This window comes from Amblyomma americanum, chromosome 1 (genome assembly GCF_052857255.1).
Source record: "Amblyomma americanum isolate KBUSLIRL-KWMA chromosome 1, ASM5285725v1, whole genome shotgun sequence".
Taxonomy (NCBI): Eukaryota; Metazoa; Arthropoda; class Arachnida; order Ixodida; family Ixodidae; genus Amblyomma; species Amblyomma americanum.
In genome coordinates, this window is record NC_135497.1 from 167,564,354 (window position 1) to 167,582,624 (window position 18,271).

At 49.0% G+C, this 18,271-nt stretch overlaps 1 protein-coding gene across 6 annotated transcripts in view; it reads left to right on the forward strand.

Moving 5' to 3' along the window:
* The window catches only part of LOC144114148 (uncharacterized), a 306,774-nt gene that overhangs the window by 12,980 nt on the left and 275,523 nt on the right, over positions 1 to 18,271 (forward strand). The gene's annotated exons all lie outside the window — the stretch shown is intronic.

An 18,271-nucleotide genomic window follows, 5' to 3' on the forward strand; every position in this document is an offset into this window, starting at 1 on the left:
CTCAGGCTGCAAAGTCCAGAAATAGGATGCTGTGCATGGGACGGGCACTTTTTCTCTTGTTCCCTACTCCGCCTTCTTTTTTTTTTTCCGCTGGATACAAGATGTACCACAACTTCTCTCGCAAGAACTTCTCTCGCCATTCTGTCGGCAGTCAATTGAAATATACGTTAACTCTACTCACCGTCAGCGAAAGTTTCGTCAGCTCTTTCGGCACCTTTCAAATCTAGCCTGTGTAACTTAATCTTTGCCATCGCAGTAACGTTTCCAATGCGCCACACGTTGCACGTTCGAGCTTGTGCTCTTTGGGGCGTCGGAACCGGAAGCTCCGTGCGGATGTCGCTTTCACGAATTGATTTCTGAACGCATCTCTGGAATCACCAATTTTAAATTATAAGGATGCACTCGCGCATAGTCGCGCATAGAGGCTAGGTTTCTTAGACGACGGGCAAATTAACATGTAATTATTACTTTCTTTCCCCATAATTCAGTAAGCACAATCCGCGTCACCCTTGTGTACAGCGCTCGAGCAGTGCATACCTGGTAACAAAAAAAAATGAAATTAGACAGCAGCCCCTGATTTCTGGGTAAAGTGCTCGTGTCTACTATGTTTGCGGGTCTATCTGGCACTACTTCAGCGCAAGTGTTGCCCCTGAAACCTAGCGGCTGCGACAATATCCTGATTTGTTTGCAGGGAAGTGCACCGCCTGAGCGCTCTGCACAAGCGTGACTCGAACTGTGCAGGTTGTATACGCACGTCTGACCTCATCAAGTTCGCCGAAAAATGGGACGGAAAGACATGAACTTTCTGTTCCTTGTTTCCTTTTTCATGTATATTAAAAAATATGGTCAAAATTTGATTTTGTAGACCAAACTTAGGTGATTTTCCTCCGCAGAGTAATTGAAACTTAACATCTGAGCATTCTGCAAAGTGCAGGTTGCCTCGAGAGAGCACCAGTGCGTCCGTCGACGCCACTGCGGCAGGCAACGCGGCGGTCGATGGGAAGTATACCACTTCCATATCCATCTGAGCCTGCGCCATTTTGCTTCTAGCGCGGTCCGAAGGCGCGGCCACGCCCTGAAGTGTGTGCACTGTGTAACACGCTGCACGTTCTGAGGGATCTTGTGTCCCCAGGAAAGGGCCATTCAGAAGAACTTGGCGCGCTTATTATTATTATGGTGCTGCCTCTTTCCGCTGGTGCCGCATACACGTAACGTCTATATCGCCTGAATTTTCTATTGTTTAAAGAATTTGTGATGTAAAATTTGTCCAAAAGGGAATTTCTGGGGAATTTCAGGGTATTTTGAGATGTGTTTTTTTGCCTCATTTTTTTTCTAAAATGACGGAGTTTTGCGGCTACTGCAGACAAATAGTGTCCGAGATAAATTTTGGGTCCAAATGAGGGAATTTTCGGTTATATCATAGAACATCACTAGTGTCAGTCCAATAAATAATTATTTCGGCTAAGGTTAAGGTGAAGTATTGTCGGTTGTCACAGTGCGTATTGCTGGATGCTACTGGTCACAAAACGTGAGTGGTGAGTTTCCGTTCGTGACGAGGAAGTCCGGAGTCACGGTCACGGCAGTGGCGGTTAGTTTAACCGGTCAGTTTATGCGGCATGCAGGACCAGGAGAAGCGTGCTGTATACGCAGCAAGACTTTCATTTTAGCTAGTTGGTTGTAGCTTGACATGGTTTACGCAAAAAGCGTACAGGCGCTAAAAGACGAAGACAAGCACACTCAAGACAGGACAAGACAGGTCCTGTCTTGAGTGTGCTTGTCTTCGTGTTTTAGCGTCTGTACGCTTTTTGCGTAAACCATGTGCTCTATACGAGGCGGTAACTCTATTCCCGACTCCAAGGCGGCACTCTTACTGGTTCTGCGGTCCCTAAATGATAGGGCTTCCCTCCCACGCCACGCCCCCTCCTAGACAGCGGAAAGAAGTGAATCCGCCAAGCTGCGGCCAAAATATGCCACAAGCTCGTGCATCTCACGCGGCACGGAACAAGTATTTTTCTTAATATTCATGAGAACATTTCATCAGTCAGTGAATTTTGTGTCGCATTTTTTCTTTCCTTTTTTTTTGCAGAGCAGAGAGTGAATTATCGCGGAGGCACCATATAACTAGTGAACGGCAGTCCTTGTTCTTAGTGGCTACATGCCACCATGTAGTAAGCAATAAATTATTCTTTCAGCAGTTTTTTTTTTTCCGCCCCGCCTCAACGTCCACCTTTCCATCGATCTCCTTCAAATGCCTTCCTCGAAAAAGTGCGACCGTACCGCTTTCTGGACGCCCAACCTATAGGCTTCCGAGCCTGTTGTTGGCCGCCTTGAAATGTGCGAGGTCGCTTGACGTCAGCGCCGCAGAAAACTATACTGTGACTGGTGAAAATGTCTGCGTTTCTGCCCCGCGTAGTACATCCCCCCCCCCCCCCCCCCCCCCCCCCCCCCCCCCCCGTTCTTGTGCCTCGCCGCTGAACGTGTTTCGCTGACTGCGCGCTCTGATATCCTAACTGCTGCCGTAAAACTCGCTGCTCCGGTCGGCGCGCTGAAATTCATTGCCGATTCAAAGCAGCCTGCGAGGCAGCTGTATTCCGGATGGGACTGGCTGGCCTTGGTTCCTTCTTTTCTCTTCTTCCGCGGAGTGGCTATACGCGGAAGACCCCCTGAAAGGAGGCGCCGGGCCTTGAGCATATGCTATGACGCCGGCTGCGCATGTACGAGAAAGGAGGAGTTACAAACTTTTGTTGGGCGACCTTGGATCTTTATCGGATGCATTACTTGTTTTCTTTTGGCTTAATTATTTCTCTCCGGAAAGCGGAGAAATCTGCCGCAGTCGCGCTTCCCGCTCGCCTGACTTGTTTCTACTCTCGTTTTATGTTTTCGCGAAAAAGGCTCTGTCGAAAGAGGGGAGTCGGCTTTGCGAACCGGAGGCGAGGCGGCAGTGCGAAAATGGGAGCACTGCGGGGCGCTTGCGCGTGACTAGCTGCCGCACGTACTGCGCCGCGGGGCAATTGTCGGTTGCTTGGCTGTCGCATTAACTATTGTTTCCTTACTTTAGTTTATGCCGTATTCTTTCGTTTTCCTTTCGTGTTTGATGCTATTGCTAAGCGGGGCCACCCTCCACATCTCAGGCCAGAACAACTGGGCGTGGCTACAGCAATCAAGTAATGCAGTAGCGCTGTGCGACAGCCACCGCGTCGTTCTGTAAGCACTTTCGGCAAACAAAATTACAAGGGCACTGAAATGAAGGAGCCATTGCACGGTAAGCTGAGCATTAAACTCACCCGTGGGAGTATGTGTCTAATTCGGGATTTTGAGAAACCTAGCCTACTACAGTGATATAGCAAGCCCGGCGGCATGCGTCTGTAGCCGCTGGCTTACCGAGACGGTCGTAAGGCTATAGACCCGCTAGTTGCTACCAACAACCTTTCAGCCTGGACACCCGTGCGCAACTGCAGCTATACTTACAGGCACATATGCCCCACAGGTAATTCTCTGTCTTACAATTTGCAGTTAGGGCAAGCCTCGACGAGCCATGGTGGGATAAAGTGTTCAGGGTGCAGAATAAGACAGGCATGTGTGAGCGTTTTTATTTTCTTTTTTTCTTCATGCTGCCTGGATTCGCCGGTAGTATATGTCGGTATAAAAACCGGTATATTTGCCGGTATAAAAACTCTTCTCACAATGTGTTAATAATGTGCTGCGCAACGTCAGTGCTCGCTGAAGAACTCCAGATGATCAAAATTAATCCGGATGCCTCCACTAATTTAGACAGTCTAATTTAGGCAAAGCTTTGCCCACACTGACTGTCTCACAGCCCTTGTTTATGGGGGTTTATGCATGAGGTACATTTTCCTGTGCGCTTTCTGGCAGTCCGTTTTTCAACAAAGTTCTTATATTCAGTGTCACAAAAACGTTTGTACAAAAACTTGAATTCGATGTTTTTCTCTCCTCCTATTTATCGCTCATTGTACTTTGGATTGCCAGGGCACGATGCCCTTACATTCCCCTTGAAGAATTGGCTTCAGAAAAACAGCATTTTTGTGTCATCTGTGAACTGCCGCCTCTGTTATGTTCTTGAAAGAAATGAACATTGCTTCACCTATAGTAAGGGCGTAAGCATCTTCTGGGATGTCTTACAACGGACCTTGAAAAGCGATTTTATTTTACTTCTCACACCATACAATACCTTACCGGAGTGCAATATGTTGATCAACCTCTTGATATGCTTTTCCTAATTGGACTACACAGCTTACGGAAAACTAGTACGATGGACAGGCTCTGTGAATCAGTTTTTTTTTCTTGACAAAATCTCACTTCTATCGAATGATTGTTCATCTGAGGGAAGTGTATGAACAGACCAACTTTAAACCGGAGTGGCATCGCTTCGTGGTGATGTGCTCAACCTTACCTCCCGTCTAGCGCGCTGTTCCTCTGTCTTTTTTTTTAGATGTCTTTCATGGCGTTTCCTAAAAGCTTTGTAAATAGTTCATGAAAATAGACCATAATTTCTTTGTAAAAGATACCATGTATAAAAAAAATCGGTTTTGTGGTTTGTGGATTGAGTGCTCGCCTCGCAATATGTAGGCCCTTTGTTCAATTCCCTGCACCTTCGGAATGAATTTATTTTTCTTTTCTTTGCTGTAGACGCCACTACCTTATGGTCTATTGCTGACGTCATGCGACACCATGGCGATGTCACTGAGGAATTTCGTGCCATAGACGGTGACAGACGGCGGACGGCGTCTTTTGTGCTAATGGGACATATAATGATTTCGCATTAATAAGAATAAGTAGACAATTTTGGCGGTCTTCGACCTAAGTCACCCTTGGGCCAAAAAAACTATCAACTAAGAAGAAGATTAACGGTAACACAATAACAGCCGCACACTATTTGAGAAGATAGTCGCACAGGAATGCTTGGCCAGTCTGAGGTCTCAAAAACAAGACATGGCTTTTAACCATCTAGACAAAAAGCAGAGACCACGCAATCCCAGATAACATCTCTGCAGCCTCGGCAGCCACACCGTCGAAGCCGCGGAGTACAAAAAAAAAGGGGGGGGGGGGGGGGGGGGGTATACCTCGTGTACAAGGGAGAATTCCGGTGACGGCTAAAGAAGCCATGTAACCAGTTATATTTAATCTGGCCGGCTCTCGACTACGGGGGAATCCCCAGAAAACCTTAACCTTGCACCAGAAAGAAAGGGATACAAAACAAAACAAAAGCTACTAGAGCCGGGAAGTTCCAGTTTCTTTTTTTTTTTTTTTCGCTCATCGCAGATACTATAAGCGGTATGTGGCGGACTAGACGCGGACAAACCTATTTGCACTGATTCTTGCAGCTGCTTTTGCGCATGACTGGCAGATGGAGTGTCGCTGGCCGACAGAATGCCATCCTCGTCCGCTCTTTGTGCCGCACGAAGGGCATCCGTAGTTGGTGCCCAGTGGATACGTTACATGTCTCTACACAGAAGCATGCAACGCCACAAATCGCAGCATCCTATTGCGCTGCGATGGCGCCACTGCAGTGTCGTCGAGCAGAGATGCGGCATTCTTTTCTTTTCAGTTATTATTGCTCTGTGAACATGCTTTATTGTTAGTCGGGTTTAGCTGCTTATGTGTTAACTGTCGTAGCGCTATAAATGCTGGGAGCATAAGTGGGGCCGGCCTTGGCATTGCTGTTTCGGGTAAACGCGGCGCTCAACCGAGAAGTAAACAAAAGCATGCGCGCCTCCGCACGTTGCACAGGGGCTACAAAGTGGGGCTTGCAACAGGACGAGATCCGTTGGTTCCTCAAAATCGCGGTTCGAGGCCAGTCTTGGACGTCAACGAAGCGACTCGCCGACCAATCGCAAACCCATCTCACGCGTGATAAAACTTTGGCTCCGAGTAGAAAACAGTACACAGAGCAGCGTTTGCTGTTCGGAGGAAAGCGCAAAGAGCTCACATAAGTGTGACTTAAGAAGCGCACAACGGTCTTAAGGTTGCAACTTGTGAGTATTACTTGCACTTAAGTGCTGTTGTTTCCAATCTTATGTTCGTTCTACCTCTTTGGCGTTAGTTTTAACGTTACTCTTAATTATTGTATGCAAAGTCCTTGCCGTGTTGAGCGGTCCCTCACAATGCTGGCCTGCGGATGCCTTTCAAGGAATCTACGCCACAAACTCAGCGCTCCTGAAGCTGTAGTTTTGTCGTGCGTGCATGCAGGCAGGTGATCTCTGTGCGCTACATATTATATTGTACTATATTCTATTATGCTTCAATCACCCGTTCCGTACTCCGCTGCGGCGGCTCAGCGGTTATAGCGTTCAGCTACTGAGCACAAGTTACTGGCCGCAGCAGCCAGGTGTTGATGGAGGTGGAATGCATTAACACCCTGCTTAAATAGTAAATGCAGGCTATAAATAACTTCAGATGGTCGAAATCTGGCCAGAACCCTCCACTGTGGCATGTCTTATATCCCACAGTGTTGCTTGGGCGAATGAAATTCCGTTAACTATTGACCGTCACCAGCTTAAAATGCGGACGAACGGAGTGCTCTCAAGGTCGAACAGCAGCGTGTAGAACAACACTACGAGGGCAGCTCATACCCAGAAATTCTGGACAGGCGCACTTTTTTTTTTTTTTTTGTAGCGATAGCTACACTACGCCACCTCTTCGACCCTTCATCGTGGCAGCACTTGAGCTCCGTGGCGGCGCCGTTGGTCACGTGGTTGTTCACGTGGGTTGATCACGTGGTGCGGGTGTTGGTCACGTGGTGCGGAGCAGCTGCTGCTGCCGGCGGCGCGCAACAGCTGCAACAAACAGCTGTGCGCATGCGCCGTGTCAAGTGGGACGAAGATGAAGAAGGAACGCCCAGCGACTGACTCTGCAATTCGACTGAGCTACTTCCACTCGGCCAGCTGTAGCTATCGCGTAACTCCATGTTTAACCAGAGCTAAACCACAGCCATTTTTTTGCAACGGGAATTTTTTTCGCGTATGGTCAGATTGCATCATAACGATCAATATATCCGCAGATCCCTCCCAGGGACGCTTGTAGCTTTCTGCTATTTACTGTCAAAAACGAACCCAATATGTTAGTAACAGTATCTTACAATATTGCACAGTTACCTCACAGTTATTGTCAAAATCACGATCCATTGGTTTTTGAAGTCGTAACTACTGGGTGCTAACGCAAGAAAAGCGTTAAAAGCAAGATTTTGCAACGCATCTGAAGGTTAGACCACTTCCATAAATATGTTCTCAACAGCATCTTGCAGTATTCCACGGTTGCCTCGCAATTAAAAGTGATGTCCAATAAAGCTGGACTTGTTACGTTGAATTGCTTTCTGAAGGCGGAGCTAAACCGTAGTTAACAAGAATAAAAGCGCAACAACACGACACAAAGAAGGAGGAAAACGACAGGACAAGCGCTAACTTGCAACACTTTACTGTCTTCATAAACCGCCGCGTATATATCAACCAGAGGCGGGGGGTAAAGACAGATAGGGGGAACAGACAGTAAAGTGTTGCAAGTTAGCGCCTGTCCTGTCGGTTTCCTCCTTCTTTGTGTCGTGTTGTTGCGCTTTTATTCTTGTTAGCTATGAACCAACATGCCCCGGAGAGTGTTTTACCTAAACCGTAGTATTTTTCTCTTTGTTGGGCAGAGACTTGTGTTATTCACAAAATGCTGACTTTATGTACTACGCAAGAGAGAAATACATCTAAATGGGTGCTCTCTGACTATTGCGCATTATGAATGGAAAGTAATCAAGCGCCGGGATCACCTTCATTCATCAGGAATGATCGGAAAGGTCTCGTCACATAACGACGAGCCCCTGCGGGCGGAAGCTATATTGTTGTGGGCGTGCCGCAGAGCGGCCTTCATCGTATGCTGTCGATATTTGGCCATTACTTCATGAAAGTTTTACGCTCCGCTGTGTTATTGTTGCCAGCACAGCGAGATAGGCTGGAAGCTGGTAAAGCTAGGCGAATCAAAAAGCGTGTTTAATTAGCATTACGAGCATCTAACGTTTATAGAGGAAAGGCCCGTGGAGCGTAATATAGAACGGAAGCTATGCCAGTCGATACACCTTTAATAACAGCGCCACAAGTGCGAGACAGAAATATAGCAGAGGGGGCGCATACGAGCTTCGGCGTTTTTAATGTTGACAGACTAGTTGATTAGTTGCGCATGAGATATCGCGGATCGAAGCTCTGGATGTTTGGTACCATGTTCAAAAAGAGGGCAGAAACGAAAAAGATATATGCAAATGCAAGAGAAACAGACACGCTGTGTTTCTGCTCGCGTACTTTTTTTGTCTGCGCTGCTCGCTGTACATTCACGAGATCCTGTGGAGCTATGTTAAAAAGAGAACCTCGAATTACGGGCGCAGGTTTCAGTCGCATCCGTTTTGTGTGTGTGTGTGTGTGTGTGTGTGTGTGTGTGTGTGTGTGTGTGTGTGTGTGTGTGTGTGTGTGTGTGTGTGTGTGTGTGTGTGTGTGTGTGTGTGTGTGTGTGTGTGTGTGTGTGTGTGTGTGTGTGTGTGTGTGTGTGTGTGTGTGTCGATATGGCGCCGTCTCGACTAACCACCAACCGTGTTGATTAGGCGTTAATTAGTGAATTTTAGTTAACGGCCTAATTAAATTATTTTCATAGAAACGTGCGCCGTGGCAGCGAGTGTTTTTCTGAAAACACATTTTTTCCCCTTTTTAATTTCTTATGGAGCCAGCCAGCGCGATTTTATGAAGTGATTGAACTGGTAGCATTCGTTTTCGATTGCCGCTTGACCTTTGACGCTCACAACCTTCAGCGCGGTCCGCCCGCATAACAACACGTGTTATGCAGACGTTCGAAAGCCGGGCCCTGGCAGGCAGCACAGTTCGCTTGGCAGCCTCTCCGAGCTCATTCATGTAATCGTTCCGCACCATGAAGTCCGTCGTCGGGTTATTACGTTTCAATCTTCCCGGCGTCCCTTGGGGAGCGGCTTCTGCGGCGCGAGGCGCCATTCTCACAGCGCCGTTGCGCGTCGCTGCCTCCGCGATTACTGCTTCCATTCCAGGCGCCTCACTACCGCGGAAGTAATGCAGGCGGGAACCGCAATGCACTGCGTCCGCGACGCGGCTGACTACTCCCTCGCTCGAGTTCGATTGACCGTACAGCCCGCCACCTTGGCCGGCAGCGGTGCGCGCCTTGGCCAGCGCTCCTCAGATGGCGCGAGGTGGCCCGCGTCGAGAGCCGGCGTTGCCATGGGCGTTGCCCGTGACGCAACGCGGGCCGCGTCGCTCGCTGCACCCAAGGTCGCGTCGTCCCGTTGGCGTGGGCCCTTGTCAGTCGTTCCTGGCTCCGTTCCAGGAAGACGCGCCGACGAGGTCTTCTCCTGCGCCTCTCGCCAGACCCGGCAGCGCGAACACGACAATTTGCGCCGCGCACCCCTGATTCCGCGGTGTGCGCATCTAGTACGAATGAGGATGACGCCCATGTATGTGCGGCCGGGTCGGGGTGGGGCTGCCACTTTGGGCATCGGAAAGGATGCGGGAATCGATCCGCCTCTCACGTTGCCGACAGACGGACGGGGCAGGGGTGGTGGCCTATGCGCAATAAATGACGCCGCAGTGGACTCCTTCTTGGGGTCAACATGGAACAGGGATGCCGTGGTAAACAAATCTAGGCAGGTGCACGTCATTGGCCTGAGCCGTGGCGATAAGACACCACCAAACAAGCAAAACTCGCCGAGGTCACTTCCTTAACATCTGTGAAGGTTTTGATTTGTTAACTCCTTGCAGGCGCGGATATTAAAGGCAACTCGTCGACGGGATGGTTGAGGGATGGGAGGCGGCGCCATTTACTCCATGTATCTGTTGGAATTCTTTCATCAATAAAATTGGGTTCACTGTGGTTTTCCAATAGAAACTTTCTTTTTTGGAGGGATGGGGGCGTAGGCGTACACAGAGGGGGGAAGGGGGTAGTGGCCGCTGAGGCATGGTCTCAGGGGGGCGCAGATTTTATCCCGTGTTCTTCGCTGCTACCGAGAAGACATTAAAGGTGCAGTAAGGAGGATTCTGAGCTCGTCTTTTTACCGCGGGAACTCTGTCTACACGCTCCAAGCATTATTAGAAACCTCGGATTATTGTCCTGTGCGACCGATTTCCCTATTAGATCGAATTGAATGTCATGACTCCCGCCTTTTTTTTTTTGAACTCACCTGGAAAGTAGGAGGAGTCAGCCAACGCGTGGAGTGCCTTTCAGCCACTTCGCGTGGCAGCTTGCCGCTCTGCCGTCGGCGGAGACCACTGATACGTAAAGCAAAGAGTCTACAGGTATTTTTATTTCCGTGGCTTAATTTGCGGCTATGTTGTCTGCGACTGAAACTATTTATTCGCGGAAACCTAAAAAAATAACAAAATAAAAGCGAAAGCGAAGCCGCCGCTCGACTGGATGAAAGGCACTACACGCGTTCGCTGACTCCTCCTAGTTTCGGAGGTGAGTTAAAAAAAAAAAAAGAGGCGAGAGCAGGGAGGTTTAATTCGATTTATTTGGAAATCGGCCGCACAGTACATCGTAGTTTTTAGAATGCTCGGAGCGTGTAGATCGAATTCCCGTGGTAGAAAGACGAGCTCAGTATCCTCTTTAGTGCACCTTTAACAGGCGTTACCATTTGCAGTTGAACCCCTTATAGAAATACCCGGACAGGCCGATGAGTGGGATGGAATGCGTATTTCCTTTAACCCCCTGGAGATATGGCATGGAAGACGTAAACAGAGCGCGGCCTATCTACAGTCATCCTATTTTTGGTCAGGTCAGTTGATCGAAAGTAGGGTCGAGCCGCAGTGGGGGGTAATTGAGCGATCATTAGCAGGAGTCCCTCATTTTCTAGTCGTACACTGAGAAATAGAAGAATTGGCCGACTGTTTGGAGTGTACGAATGGATTCTGCTCCAACGTTCAGTGGAAGCCAGGGAAGCGGCGTGCGGGGACGGCGGTCATTGCGTGAAATGTAGGTGCATGCAGTGCACTACAGGCCATATATATCCCCCAGACGTCACCTGCAGGCGCGCAAATTGCGCAGAATACTTTGGAAGTGGAATACATTGGAAGCAGGCGCACAGCCTGCAGTGAGACCGAGATCGATAACGGCCAGCAGGCGCTTTAGTATACATCCGTGGTAGCAGAGAAAGGGCGTTTGTTCTTAAACACGCCCCCTTATTGACGTCTCGTGGGCAATAAAGGAAAGAATGTACGCGAGGTGCTTGTTTCTTGCCCTGGACGGATTTCCTTGATCAAGAGGTGACCTACGAATTCACGGGCCATGAATTTTAGATTCAGAAATGTCACCGCGTAGCACTCAGGCACATCAGAAAAAAACTCCCTTAAAGGAGGCCATTTGGCTGTTGGCCCATATTCGCCTGGGAGGCTTTCTCGTGCCATATTTGTCCTGCTACGCGGAATCAAGGAATCGAAATAGCTCGCAGATGTTTTCACGAGGAATCAAATTTCCGGCATGGATGGCAAAGGAATCGTCCTAAGCCGACGTTCAGTGATCAAACACTCCGCGTTGTACAGCTATAGTCACGGTACAGAGGCGGAAAGGAAGGAATGGCTACGTCGACATTAAGCATGGGTGTGCGAATTTAGTCCTTTCTGGCGCGCATTATGTTCTACGATTGAGAACAATATGAAAATTCGTGTGCGTATATTTGTAACTTCCCAGTTCACAAAAATAGCATAAATGGCTCAAAAACTTTAGGAATTCAAGCACGCCGCACACTTCGACGCTCACAAAATTTCAGACCTATTCTTCAAAAAAAAAATATTTATGCCCAAACAAATATGCTCATTTTTATGCGAAGCTGTTTGCAGGACGGAAAATTAGCCACAGTGTTCGTTAGTAAAACATTCCACCGCAGTATAAAAGAAAATAGTTACACCACCAGACATCACTTCCTAGGCGCGACGTCGAACAGCGCGGCGTTCATCTTTATTTCTTGCTTTCGAAAAGCGCTCCTTTTTCTAGGCACGAAATGGCCGTATACCATTCTGTCCAGCAGGGATTTCAAATATCGACAGCATCACCGACTTCCTGAAAACAACGCTAGACGCTCAGAAAAAAAAAATTGAAAAGCAGCGGGCCCAATCGTAGACGCCGTGCCCCAAAGTCGCCACATAAAGTTTAGAGGACGCATGTGCTCGGGAACTAATTTACTGTGGCGCTGTCTCGCGACCCTGTCGCCTGGTACCAGCGGAGGGAGCATTCCCGTTCCCTCATATCTGCAGACATGTGTGAAAATAAAGAAGCGCCGACCAAAAATGGTGTAGTCAAGTTGACAGAGACGTTTCGACTTCCACACGGAAGCCTTGTTCACTGAAGGAAAAAATAACACATTTATTCACCCGACCAGACGAGATTTCGTCAAACCTTAGATTTCATATCTGCAGACATTTCGGCCGGTTGACTTGATCGACTGCGCAAATGTATTTTCTTCCGCGCATCCGCATTTCGTAAACTCTTGCTACCGTCTGCAGAGCTATAGGGATCGAAGTTTTCGGAGCACTGAAGTCAGAAAAGTGATGAATTTTTGGCGAAGTGCACCTCAAGCTCCACGTTTGGGCCACAAAGAATTGTCATTCACGTGTGTGTGTGTGTGTGTGTGTGTGTGTGTGTGTGTGTGTGTGTGTGTGTGTGTGTGTGTGTGTGTGTGTGTGTGTGTGTGTGTGTGTGTGTGTGTGTGTGTGTGTGTGTGTGTGTGTGTGTGTGTGTGTGTGTGTGTGTGTGTGTGTGTGTGTGTGTGTGTGTGTGTGTGTGTGTGTGTGTGTGTGTGTGTGTGTGTGTGTAACGTATATACACGGAAGAATGGAAGAATACGACCCCATCGGCGTTCCCAAAACTATAAGTCCATCACGGCCCTCATTGCCTCGCTGGCTCAGCTGGGAGGTGGCCAAGGACGTAAAATAACCTCTTTGGGAAACCGCCGGCTTTGGATGCGGGATGGGGAAGCGGGTGGCGTGTCTGCCGCTCGACCGCGTATGCGGGACAGGCACATATTACACGCTGTACGGCCCCTGGATCTGCCACACCCCACAGTCTGCGCTATCTCCACTGCCGATGAGGTGCGCGCTGTGCCTTGTGCGCGGGACGTCGAGACGGAGCCTAGCTATGCGGCAGTAGTGATGGTTTCCCCATGTGTGGGGAGGCAGTGAAAGTTTGAATTCCTGCCGCTTATCTATTCCAACCACCGTGAGCGAATTGACGTTTTCTGTACAGGATACGCTGACTCGTGTAAAATGAGGTTCGATTACCATTTGCGGTGCAATATTTTTTTTCGAGAAGTTTGCCATGAGGCATGAGTTGAGAAAGGGGGAAGTAATGGAGGAAAAAGTGGCGGCTGCCTTGTTCGAGCAAGAAAATTGCGGTGCAAAGAGTGCAAATTATTGTGGAAGTAATTATCCTCTATCGAATATGAACGGTCAGTTTTTCTCGCTCGCTTTTGAAAATATTGTTACGTGGCGGCCAGTCGAAGAATGAGACGAGGTGACTGATGACAATGAGATGATTTAATGGCTGCTGACCTTGCGTGAGCGTTGATGATGATGTCCTCAGGCTTAATAGCACATACCACCCAGGGAGCGCTCCGTCCCGCGCCACTGCCAGCTTCGTCTTCGTCACAATATAATTTCAGGTTCATGTGTACCACCATGTTGGTGCTTCCATTTTTGTATCTCCTTTTTTAATCCCCAGATTTAATTAATTTGCCTTGACATATCACTCCCATTAAATTTGTGCAACCTTCATGTCTTGCTACGTTAACTTGATGCTCCTTTCCATGGGTGGTCTCGTTTGCCCCCCCCCCCCCCCCCCCCAAACCCTTGAAAAAAAGAAAAAGCACCAGACAAGCTTATTTCCCGTGCAATCCTGTGAATATTTTACAAAGCGTCTAGCTACGTCCGCATAGTTTCGTCTCTACGTTTTACACGAGCGACTTGTTCAGTACTGTTAAGGTCTGAAGATATTCCAGGCCTTGCACCAGTGCTGTGTTGTGCCCGTTATGCACGCTTCCTCGTATAGCAGGTTACTGTACCTTTACGCAATATAGTTTCGTTGTCTTCCACAATCTCACTTGTTATTTTTGTGTGTGTGTATCGCACAGATCTGCTGTGTTCTGCCGTTTGGCCCTACGTACAAAATTTCCGCAATTCCTGATGTTCACATTTCGCACAGAAGGACTCCAAGGACTGAAGAAGGATGCCTGCTTGTAATCAGAAACGCATCGTATTGTACACACTCTGCTGTACAACCGCCGTCACAAGTGTGTGTGTGTGTGTGTGTGTGTGTGTGTGTGTGTGTGTGTGTGTGTGTGTGTGTGTGTGTGTGTGTGTGTGTGTGTGTGTGTGTGTGTGTGTGTGTGTGTGTGTGTGTGTGTGTGTGTGTGTGTGTGTGTGTGTGTGTGTGTGTGTGTGTGTGTGTGTGTGTGTGTGTGTGTGTGTGTGTGTGTGTGTGTGTGTGTGTGTGTGTGTGTGTGTTATCGTCTTTTTGCCGGTGACGCATGTAGTAAAAAACGCGCCTGACATCCTGCATGAAAGGGACAGATGTTACATTTATACCCTGGCGCCACCAGACCGCCTACGAGTGTACACGTGTTCTTCCTAAGCGACGTCTAAGTCTGCCCGCATGAGTTATCGCGTTGCTCCAAATACTCGCCCGCCGTTTTCACGAACTGTTCCCGTTATGGTATTTGAAAAATCTGGAAGAGAAAAGCTGCCGGCAGTGCAGGGAGTTTTTGTTGTTTTTTTTGTCCCGTCTACCATAACTTTTTGTTTTGATTACCTACCCTATTTTCCACGGTATAGACCGCTGTTGATAATGTGGGCACGTTGATCGAATACTGATTTCGCCTGATATTTCTCAATGCTCTTTTTGTTGCCAGTGGCAATACAGGCTGTAACTTACGATAGACCTTTAAAAATGAACCTGCATCATTTTGACGCCAGTACAAGAACTGCATGGTAATATTTGTTCAGTTATCGGGTATTTATCACCACAACATCCACAGTGCGTACTGCCATCATTGTGTGTCTTTGGATGACGAGATAATATGCTCGAAGCAAGTTACTAACGTGCAACAGATGGAGGAGTCGGTTTTAAACACATTGTAAATAGACTGCGCAAAAAAAAAAGATTCGTACCGTGGTCCTCTGGTGTAAAAGTTCCTCCACCATGCAAGTTAAAAACCCTGTAGACCACACGTGCAAGTGGAAAGATGCTGCAGTTCACCGTGATGTCATGCCGGGAGCACCATGCATTGTATGCATGCGCTGTGGAAACTACAGCCAAAGACGTGGACCTTCCGGAGATGGAGTGTTCACTTCTTTGGCCCTCGGAAGCGTGTAGATGGCAAAGGCATCCCTTTGTTATTCTCTGCAAGGGGTAGCAACTGAGATTGATTTTGGCTCTGAAATTGCGGCTGAGTGCTTCCCCCGCCGCCGTAGGGTAGGCGTTTCAAGCAGAATTCGAAATAAGTATTGGCGATGTGGAATCCCTATTATATAGCTTCAACCACGTTATCTGCCCGCAGGCTACTAGCAGGTCACCCACCAGAGGGCCGCCAGTTAGCGAAACAGGTGTGCTTCACCTTTTTAGTAACGCATCCGCCAAGATAGCCTGCTATTTTTAAGTATTTTACGGAATTTACGAATATGGTATTTTTTACTAATTTTGCAACTAGCTATCGCATAGTAAAGCGTACAGCCTCGAAGTGATTGCAGAGTTCAGGAATTATTTATAACGTCATAACTTGGATTGCGATACATGCGTGACCCCGTTTCCGCACTTAAAAATATTGACGCTTTGAGCCTTAAGAGGCTTTAAATTGTAATCGAAACATTTCCCTCTGGTACAGGCGTGTTGAAAAACAGCCTTTCCTGCATGTGATTCAGGACGTCCAAACGCAGGAAAGATTCTAACGACTTTTTTTACCAGGTTCATTCGAACGGCTTTACAAGACAAAAAACATCCTTCAGGCGAAAGGTGCTCTCTTGGATCTTCGATTATGTGAATCTGAAACCATTTGAACTTAGGTCTTTTCATAATTTTCAGTATTTGCAGTAGTTCTGTACGAGCCATTCATTCATGTTGCTTTCACCAGGTGCGCACAATTCAGATTTTTTCCTTAACACGATAGTAATAATGCGACAGAGAGGCGAACTGAAGCTAGCACTGGTGGTTGACCGCAGTGCAGCTGCACGAAGTCGCGCCTCGAACCTATGCGAGCACAGCATGTCATTCCCGTGTTGCACATTACAAGCTGCGACCACTGCAGTTTTCCCCATGGTAACGACGAATAAAAGAGGAGGCGGGGGGTCCCTTCCCGAGGAAGAAATTTTGCACGGGAAAACCGCGTTTGCCCCCGTTAATACATTCTGCAAACAGGACACACCACCCTCTTCAATGATTACGGATACACCCCTCAACCATGTATTTTTCACGAAGAAAAAAATCCACTCGTTTTTTTTAAAATAATTCACAATCAAAGGACTCCCATAAAACTGCGGAAGGGCCGCGCTAAAATAACACCAGCGGGTGCAGGCAACCAGCAGATGCTTCAATAATTGCTGAGTATGTGGCGCGGGTGCGGAACAGGATATGAGAGTGGTAGTCGGGAAAAGAATAGTGACTCTTCCCTTAACGACTGCTTCCGCCCTGTACGCTGCTCTATGGTTCGCACCTTCGCAAGCCGCTCGTTGACTTCTCGTCGTAAAACATTTACGCGTTCTTTGCGCAGATACGCACGTGTTATTGCTCAAACGAAATCGATTTCTGCAGTTCATGTGTGACACCCGAACAAGAGCGCAGTCGAAAGCGCGCAACACGTAGGGAGGGGGGAGCGGGAGGGAACGCCTTGACAGAGATGTGGTAGGCGCACGACACGAGACCCAGCAACGACGATCGCGCGCGAGGCCGGTCACGAATTCGCGGCGCTTTTGGCGCCGGCGTCTTGTTCTCGCGCCGTGCCGTCACGGAGGCGCGCGCGTCGTCGCCGGCGCTCACAGCTGGGGCACGCCTGCGTAGGCCGCCGCTTTGTGCGCGCCAGAGAGACATATCTCCTTTTATAAACTGGAGTAGTGCGCTCGCTGCCAGCTCCTTTGTGGCGAAAAGAGTGGAGAAGTCGCGCGGGGGCGCCGAGACCGGCATTCTGTCGTGGCCCGTTGCGCTGTTGCGTGCCGGGGCCCACCGGGGACGCGGGCGTACGTGCTCCTTCTGCCGCGTCATCTCGCACACGCGGCCCTGTTTACGCGGAGTGCCTACGCCGAGGCCGCTGCGAACCGAGGCCGCTTTCGCCGTCGCTGCCCTTTCACACATGCTTGGGCTCGCGACGCTTTCAGTTTCCCGCCCAGTTCGTGAAGGACGCAACCCTTCTTCGGACGGTTCCTCGCAGCGAAATTGGGAGTTTTGTTTCACAGCAATGAAGCTGCTTGAAGGATTTTTGCTCGACGTCGGCGTCGTACTACATCGTAACCAGAAATCCACAGTTTGACCTACTCGCCATTGAAAAGCTACCCTTTTGAGCCTGGCTGAGTTGAAGGAGGAATTGGGTCTGAGAGGGGGGAGTTTTATTTAGCAGTGCCGGCCCTTCGTTAGCAGAATTTTGCATCGTTAATAGTGGTGAATATTCGCAGGAACCTTCTATGAAGCGCCATTCTGTGCGAAAACGTTATTATCATGTTCATTCTTGTCTATATATCCCTTTCCCTCCTTATAGGAGGAGGGACGCAGAGATCCACTTGGTTCCTTGCCAAAAGGCCAAGAGCGAAATTAATCCTAAATCTCTTAGTGCGCGTTGAACAGGCAAATTGCTGTGCCGCAAATCTGTCACCATTACCAAGAGCCCTCGTTCTGCTTTTAGAGAATGCAAAACAAGCGGCGACGGCGGCGTAAACAAAGGAGCGCCTTTTTTGCGAATGGAAGGTGGGCGCCCAATTTGCAGCCCTCAGAAACAACAAGCGGAGATCTCTGTGAAAGGAGCTAAAAACGGGTACGAAGAAGTGGGTTGCGTGGAGGGGGGGCTCTCGCTCGCGCTGCGATCGGGCCCGAGGAATCGGCCGGGCGTCGCTGCAGTGCTGCCCAATTTGTCACCCCGGGCCCGGCCTACGACTGCTCTCGCCGATCGGGGATGCAGTGCCTCTCGGCGCAGTGGGTGTGTCGGGAGCGAGCGGTCTCCTAGCAACCGTCTCCCGCGGCAACCCCATCTCGCGGCGCTCGGGTCGGCACCGCGGGCTCTCCCCGGGGCGACCCGTGT